This window comes from Lemur catta, chromosome 9 (assembly GCF_020740605.2).
Source record: "Lemur catta isolate mLemCat1 chromosome 9, mLemCat1.pri, whole genome shotgun sequence".
Lineage (NCBI taxonomy): Eukaryota > Metazoa > Chordata > Mammalia > Primates > Lemuridae > Lemur > Lemur catta.
Window position 1 is genome coordinate 10,397,423 of NC_059136.1, and position 8,387 is coordinate 10,405,809.

General features: G+C 47.5%; 1 pseudogene; it reads right to left on the reverse strand.

Annotated features, from left to right (window-relative positions):
- Positions 1–923: 923 nt before the first annotated feature.
- LOC123644370 lies at positions 924–1,941 on the reverse strand (annotated as a pseudogene).
- Between the last annotated feature and the right edge of the window lie 6,446 nt (positions 1,942–8,387).

Below are 8,387 nucleotides of genomic sequence, written 5' to 3' on the forward strand. Positions count from 1 at the left end.
CAAAATGACTGCCAAACCCAGAATGAAACCTCTGTCTGGAATGAGCCACGAGCACGTCCGCCTGGTCTGGGTGTGTTCTGGTCTGGACAGAGCAGGGCCCGTCCCACGGCCCAGCTGTCTGCGCTGGAAGAATAGCATTTCCCGGGGCTGGGGTGTGTGGGGGACGAGCTTTGAGTACACTTCAATCCTGATTATGTCGCATGGCGTTTTTAGTTTTGTAGACATCCCTGAATTTGCCGGAAATACAGAAACACCTCCAGGAAGCCCTGTGAGGCCTGTGTGGCCTCGAATATGCCAGAACGAGGGTGAGTCCTGCTCCTTCGCCTCCCCACTTCCCCAGCCTTCAGGGCCCGATCCCACGCTCAGACTGCAGTGAGAGCCCGGACCTCCTTCCAGCCCACCTTCCCTCCTGCCACTGTTCACTCGTTCATTCACTCAAGAAATACTGTGTACCTACTATGTACTAAATACTCAGCAATACAGTGGCAGCAGAAACAGACCCTTAGGGCTTACATTTTGGTGGGAGAGGCTGCCACTGCTCAGTGTTTTTTTTTTTTTAATTATTTAAGACCTTTATTAACAGGTGCTTGCAGTTTGTTGACTATTTTTTTTGAAAAAATCAAGTTTTTTACAAAACTTTTATTACAAATTAAAAGTTTACAAAACTTTTATTACAAATTAAAAATGAAGTTTTAAAAAATTCTCAGCTTTACCAGAAATGAAACGATTTAAAAACGTTTAAAGGCGTATTGAGAAAAAACAGGCTTTTTAAAAAAGCACATTGTTATTACCAAAAAAGATGTCTTTGGGTAAAAATAATAAAATGCCAATGCTGCATAGCAAATGCAGATAGTTCTAGTTATTTGGTCAACGGGCAAAAAACAAGCACTTACGATCTTCAGCCGCAATCTTTTGCTCATTTCTTATTGCTGGAATTTCATATTCGTTTCTTCTTGTTGGATGACTAAACGGGAGGGTAGAGATGGGAGCTGCATGGGCTCAGCCCCGCCCTGCTCAGCCTCGGAGTGGACAAATTCCAGCTGTTGGATCGCCTGCTTCTGTCTCTTTGCCATCTTAGGGTTTTCTGGGCGTCTGCCTCGGTAATTGAAGTTGAGGAGGCTGCTGACCTTGGGTCTCATCTCCCCGATTCTCTTTATCCTCTCCATTGCCGTCCTCTCTGGGCTGTCTTGGCGAGGAGGGCCCCTGTGGAATCGTGGTCTATAACCCCCACACATATTCCTTCTTACTGGTCTACGTGCTTCTCCTGCACCCTGGTTGTGAGCACGCTCCATCAGTCCTCCCTGCACAGGAGGGTGGGACACTGCAGTCCCCGCCCATAGGGTTGTTGCAAGGTGGCCCGTAGCAAGGTGGGAACCTTCGCCTGCGGTAGGGCCGGGTTGCTGGGCCTGGCCTTCGGGAACAGTCTCGGTCCTTCATTCTCTTCCCCACCTCACTGTCCTGGTAATTCTGCTGGGAATGGCGTGGAGGACCCCTGCCACGTGGGTAGTCTGTGGCGGTTACTGTCTGCCGAGTATTTACTGCCTTGAACTGGGACTCCACCAGGGCCTGTGACGTTGGCTGCCACCACATCCTTTTCTCCTTCAACAACGTCAAACTCCGCAATGTCTCCATCTCCTCCTCTGCAAGGTACTTCCTGGCGTCATTCTTCTTTATGGCAGGCTGGTGCACAAATACATCTTCCTTGGTGTCATCCCTGTCGCTGGAACCACCTCCATTTCTTACATTGAACCGTTTTACTGTTCCCAAAACCTTCCTTGCGATGATCTTGTCCCAGCTGGCAGGCGCCGCTGATGTGAGGTCACCTGGGCCACCACTCCCCATGCCACCACTCGTGGTGCCGGGCTTGGTGTGGGCAGCGCTGCGGGTGGGGGCAGTTGGTGGCTGACAGGTCTGGGCCTCACTGATCACAGCTGCGGTCATGGTGACTGGGGCTGTTGTGGCCGGGCTGCTCGGGGCTCTCTGGGGTCTCCTCTCTGCTTCCGCTCTGATCGAACTCAGAGTGGTCTTTCTAAAAGGCAATCTGTTCCCCCATCTCTCTGCCTCCAGCAATGAAAGGCCCCGTGTCTCTTGCCATTCTCACCTTCCGCGTCTGCCTTCCTCCGCTAGGGGCCAGTAGGTGCAGCCCCTTGGTGATGTTCCTCACAGCTCCTTCTACGGATCCCTGCAGAGACATTACCCGGGATGACAGCTAAACATGCACATTCCCACACCCCTCTCCAGAGCTACAGAATTAGAATATTTTTTTGTTCATTGGGCCAGAGAATCAGTCTTTCCATTTTTGATTAGGTTCACGGGTGACTTTGCTGCAGGCTAAGGCTGGTGAGTCACCACTAGTTAGGGTTTCCCAAGTGTTTGCTGCACCCAGGCGTTGGCCCCAGGCCTCCCTCTGCCTGAATGTGCCCAAGGTCCTCTTGAGCTGCTTGGGAACTCTCATCTGTCGAGACTCAGCTCAGTGTCACAACCTCAGTGGCCTTTCCTGCCCCTCCCCCCAGCAGAGTTGGTGGCTCCCTCCCGGAGCCCTGTCCCCTCCATCCAGCACACACACCTGTAGAGAACTCCAGCAAAGCCCTCTGGGGCCTGAGATCAGAGCAGAGCTCTGTTTGTACAGCTGTGCCCTCCAGAGCCCGAGGGTCAGCTCCTCTCCAAGTCCCAGCCCCTAGGTGGGACCAGCCCTCCCCAGCGCTCCCCAGCTGGCTGCAGTGGGAGGCATGGGCTGAGGTGTCAAGGACAGTGATTGAGAGGGGGGTTCCAGGCCCACCCCCCTGGTTGCCCTGCAATCTGTCCACTTCTCTTAATCTCCATCACCACAACTTCAGTCGGCTGTGACTATCACTTTGGCTTTGAACATCACCTGATTTTTCCTCAGCTGGAGGAGACTGTCTCCTCAAAGCTAAGTATCCCTCAAAGTCCAGGACAAACAGTGGATTTCATCTCTTTTCTATAGGGACAGTTTCACTCAATATGGCAAGAAACCATTCTGCGGGATGCCTTGGCCCAGGTAGGCCAAGTGTGGTTTTCTCCTGGGGGTGGATTGGAGCTCCTCTCTTGCTGTCTGCCGGAAAGCTCTTCCTAAGAGTAGGAATTGCTGTCTCACATGGGTGACCAGACTGCCACGGATAAGAGGGAGGAATGATCCATGTCAGAGACATAATCAATTTTTTGCTTTCCACATTTTAATATCAAGTTCATTTGCTGTATATAATAGACTGGACACATGTTTTCTCTGTTCATCCATTTACTCTTGTGCCTGGGAAGGTCTATTCTGGGGAGTGATTTTTGCTTTATTGAGAAGACAATGTAATCCATAATGAGAAATTTTGCATTGTCACGCTGTGCTGCGGCTGCAGGAGGTCACGGATCCCTGACGGCAACCTGTGGTCGTTCCCGGTGCTGCCCGTGCTTGTCAGGGACAGCACTCACAGCCCCCAGCCCACCTGTGTCGGCCGAAACCCTGGGTTTTTCTTAGCATTTTGTTATAAATGCTAGATCCAAGGCACAACTTTTTGTCCTTATTTTTCTTTAATTTAGCAGGACGCTCACATGTCATCTTTAGAGTCAGACAACTTGGTTTCAAATTCTAGTTATGCCTCTTACTAGCTGTGTTTTCTTGGACAAGTGACTTAACCTTCCTTTGCTGTGGTTTCCTGAAGGGTAAATTGAGGGATTGTAATATTCCCTCCCTGTTGGGGTTGTTGTGAGGATTGAACGAGATGGTCTGTTTGGTAAAGCTCTTAACACAGGACCTCACCCGTAGTCTTCTGTTTAGACAACACTGTATTTGTTTGTCTCCTGTTTGTTCCTTCTTACTGTCCTGTCTCGGCATCTTATCTCCACCAGCCACAAAAGCATGGGCAGTGCTGAGGGTTCTACCTTAACTTGTTTTTTCTTTCCTCCTTCTTACTTAGTACACATTTTGGAGGTGATTTTACTTAATCCTGTGCTGTCAACTCTTCTCTACCTGGACATGAGCCCCAAATCTGGGCTTTCAGCTCGGCCCTTCATTGCAAAGTTCCAACCCCTTTGTCGAAGGCCTGCGGTGCATGTCCACGTGGATGTCTCTAGACCCCTCCACATCTGGACTCATGTTCCCACCACAGCCCCTCTCCCCAGCAAGACAACTCAGCTGTCTCCTCCTCCCCGGGCGTCTAGTTTATAGGGTCTTCACGTCCTGGACATTGCCTTCGAACATGTGTCAATCAATTAATATTTCTTTTAATAATAATGATAATATTCACATTAATATATGGCATTTAATAATTTTTAAAAAAGTAAATCAGATGATAAAACTCCTGTCCTTAGAGCCTTGCCTATGCAGGTACAGTGAAATCAGAACTCTCACTGTTCTTTATTCTGTCTCCTTCACTGGCTGGACATCAGGGGACTCTCTTGTTGAGCCATCCCAAAGCAAAATAAACACCAATGTGGAGAAATGACATGTTTCTCTAAAGAACAATGTCTTTCTGCGAAAAGCAGAGCTTCAAAATAGCTCGTAACTTAGTACGCAACCAGACATTACTGGCAATCAGAAAGAAAGTTGATCTGGAAAAGGGGCAGAGGAGGAGATGACCATTGGAGCCATGGGTAATGTCAGCACATTAGCATAGCCTGATGTGTACGCATCCAGGGTGTGAGGGTGGATTCACAGAATTTCAGTTAATTGTTCTAATCCCCGACCTGGGCATCCCCATTTTCGTCTTGGCTTTCCCTTGAGCAAGCCACTTTTTTTCTTTGGACCTCTTTACCCATCTTTATAATGGGATTGGGCTAATCACTGGTACTGCTAAGCAACATGTTGGGAATCTGTAGGGACATTTCTGATTCATCATAGTGATGAAGCAGGGTTATTCTAGCATTCAGTGGGTGGGAACCAGAGGGCTGTGATGTCCTAGTGCACGGGGCATCCTCAGCTACAGCCCGTCAACATTTCTCCACTGGTCATTCAAAAACTTGTTTGTAGTTATCTGGGCCTCAAACCAAACTCTGTTTTACATATAAACTCAAACCACCATTTCATGGTTTTAATATATACTGAATTTTCTAGGAAGGCAAGTACTGTGTAGACGGAAGCAAGCATGTGCTTTGTTTTGTTTGTAGTGTTACCAAAAGTTGTACACGTTTTGAAAAATCATACCACTGGCAAAAATGCTGTTCCTAGGAAGTGAGGTGACAATACAGTGCTCTCTCATCTGGGCTTCCAGACACTGGATTCTTGGTGATTCTTTATCTATCATTAATGCACTTATTTAGCTCTTATTTCCAAATGCCAACTAGAAAGTACAAATGTGGATAATATATTATACATAGATATAAGCATCTGATTTATTCATTATGTTTTCTAGGTGTGTTTGTTCACAAGTATTTGCATATTAGATATTCCTTTTATTATAAATTATTTCTCATTTATATTATCAGGCTTTACATTTGTTTTTAAAATTACATAGTAGATTATACATCTATAGCTTCATTTAAGACTAGCAAAGGAGGTGTTGCAAAATATTTGCTGTAAGCATGGGATGTTGGGTCTGATAAGGTGAAGAACCTTTGGACCATGTAATTTTCAGCTCTATATTTTAGGAAACAAAATGACATCAAATAAAACAAAAAGGCCAGACGGAACTTCTAACAAAGGGACTGAGCAACGCGCTAATGGAAGAGGTTGCACACACCCCTCACAGTGGCAGGCACCCCCCACCGCCTCCCCACCCCATTTAAAAGAAATGCCAATTATTTAGCTCTCCATGTCTTCCGCTCCCCTGGGAGTTGAGTCCACCCTCATAATCTTCCCTGGCAACTGTTGCTAGGAAGATGCTGCCTTTTGAGCTGACCTTCCAAAGGCTTGAGATCACAGCCGGTTGTCTCCCAGCTGCTGATGAGGGGATCAATTTTGCCCAGGAGAGTGATGAAGAAATAAGCAGACAGAGCACAAATAGCAACAACACACATAGGATGCCAGGGACAATATGTAAGACACAGCAGTTATGGGCTGTTTGATATTGCTGTTGTTTTCTGTTCCGGGAGGCAAGGGAGGAAGAAAAAGGACCATTACAATAGTCTGTCCACTGCACTTTCTTGTTGTAACAGTGATGGGGACACCGTTAGGGAGCCTCTTAATTTGGCCCCTTTCATTAAGCCTGTCGACAGAGGGCAGAGCCCAGGGCTCACAGACAGGTAGGCTGCAACTCTTGCTGCTCCGATCTTGTGCTGCAGCTGAGTAGAGATAAAGATTATGACAGTGATGATGATAGCTATCAGTCAGTGCTACTTGCTTTGTTTCTGGCATTGTCCTAAGTGTTTTACATGAATGATTTCACTTAATCCCCATGGCAACCCCGTGAGGGAGGTATCATAAACTCCCCTATTGCACTAATGAAGAACCAGCTCCGGGAAGATGGCCCCACCCAACCAGTGAACAGCCCAGAGTGGGATTTGATCTCAAGTCTGACTGGCTCCCAAGCGGGCCTATTAAACCCTCGCACTAGTATATAGCTTGTGCTCTATTCCCTGATTTTGATTGTTTGCATTAGTTTTGAACAGATACAGATGACAGTGCATGCAGGAAGATTCATTCATTCATTCATTCATTCTCCACCAGATGGGACCCAAGCATGTGCTTACTGCCAAGCTCACTGGGAACCCGGGTAGGACCCACACCTTTCCCCAGGGAGCTGAGGGTCCGGTTCTGTGCAGAATTGAGCCTCTGCTGGAGGCCCATTCTTGGAAGCACACAGCCTCCTTGATCCAGTTGGGAGGATGGGGGAGGACCAGTGCACTTCGCAGACTGTGGCAGGATGCTTGGCCACACAGGTGCTCAGGAAACCCTGGTTGATTGTGCTACTTCCTGCCTTCACACAGGGCTCCCAGGGCAGGATGCTGACCTTAGGATCAAGGGGAGGAAAAAAAGCCACATGTCAGCAGCCATTTATCTGGTGCAACTTGGTGTTAGACACTGGCGCTTCGTCTCACTTAACCTGCAGAATGACGTGGACCCGGCTGTGTGTGGCTCAGGAAGAAGATTGCTGGGTGAGGGGGTAGGGCTGCAGGTGCACCCATTGTCACCTCTTCACACTCAGCCTGGGCTCAGCGAGGCACTCAACGCAGGCTGCAGAATCTGCCACAGCTTTTGACCTCTTTTGCTGACTTCCCCTTGCTTCTGTTTGGGAGGATTTGCAGAGCCTCTGCCCGTCGACGGGAGTTGCTTGCCCAGAGTGTGCACAGGGCAGAGTCAGGTGCCAGAGATGCCTTCCTAGGCCCTCACTGCAGGCACTGCCTGGACAGCTCCACTGGCCTCAGCCTCCCTCTGCTCACAGGCCTCACACCAGCAGCTGATGCTCCACCAGCTTCCGCTCGTGTCCACGCCGGCCCCAAAGGGAACGCAGAGGCCAGGCTGGCTCTCGGGGCGAGCAGGGCTGAGCTGCCCACCCATGTGGCCAATGCAGTGGCCTTCCCTCTCTCCCTCCCTCCCTCCCTTCCTTCTTTCCTTCCTTCCTTCCTTCCTTCCTTCCTTCCTTCCTTCCTTCCTTCCTTCCTTCCTTCCTTCCTTCCTTCCTTCCTTCCTTCCTTCTCTCTTTCTTCTTTCTCTCTTCAGGTATAGGCATTAAAGACTTCAAAAAAATTTATTTTGTATTTTACATACAATGAAATTCACTTTTTTTGGTGTATAGTTTTCTGTATTTTGACAAATGCATAGAGTCATGTAAGTACACCACAATCAAGATAAAGGATAGCTCTATCAACCCTCCAAAATATCCCTCATGTTGCCTCTTTGTAGTCAACCTACTTCCCCTGCACCTCGCCCCTGGCAACAAGCTGTTCCCTGTTCCCTGTCCCTGTAGTTTTGCCTTGTCCACAAAGTAATATAAATAAAATCATACAATATTTAACCTTTTGGGTCTAACTAATTTCATTTAGAAATTATATTTTGAGATTCTTCCATATTATTGTATGTATCAATAGTTCCATTTCTTTCTGTGGCTGGGCAGTATTGCACTATATGGATGTATCACAGTTTGTTTATCCACTTCCCAGCTGAAGAACATTGTGTTGTTTCCAGTTTTTGATGGTTACAAATAAAGCTGCCATAAACATTCACATATAGATTTTTGAGTGAACATAGGTTTTTATATCATTTGGACAAATATATAGGAGCAGAATTGTTGGACCATATGGTATGTTGAACTTTACAAGAAACTGCCCAACTTTCCTGAAGTGGCTGCACCCTTTTACATTACACCGAACACTATGTGAGAGTTCCACTTGCTTCTTTTTCCCCCAACACTTGGTATTGTCAGTTTTTTTTTTTGTAATCGAAGCTATTCTAATAGGTGGAAAACGATATCCGATTATGGTTTTAATTTGCATTTCCCTAA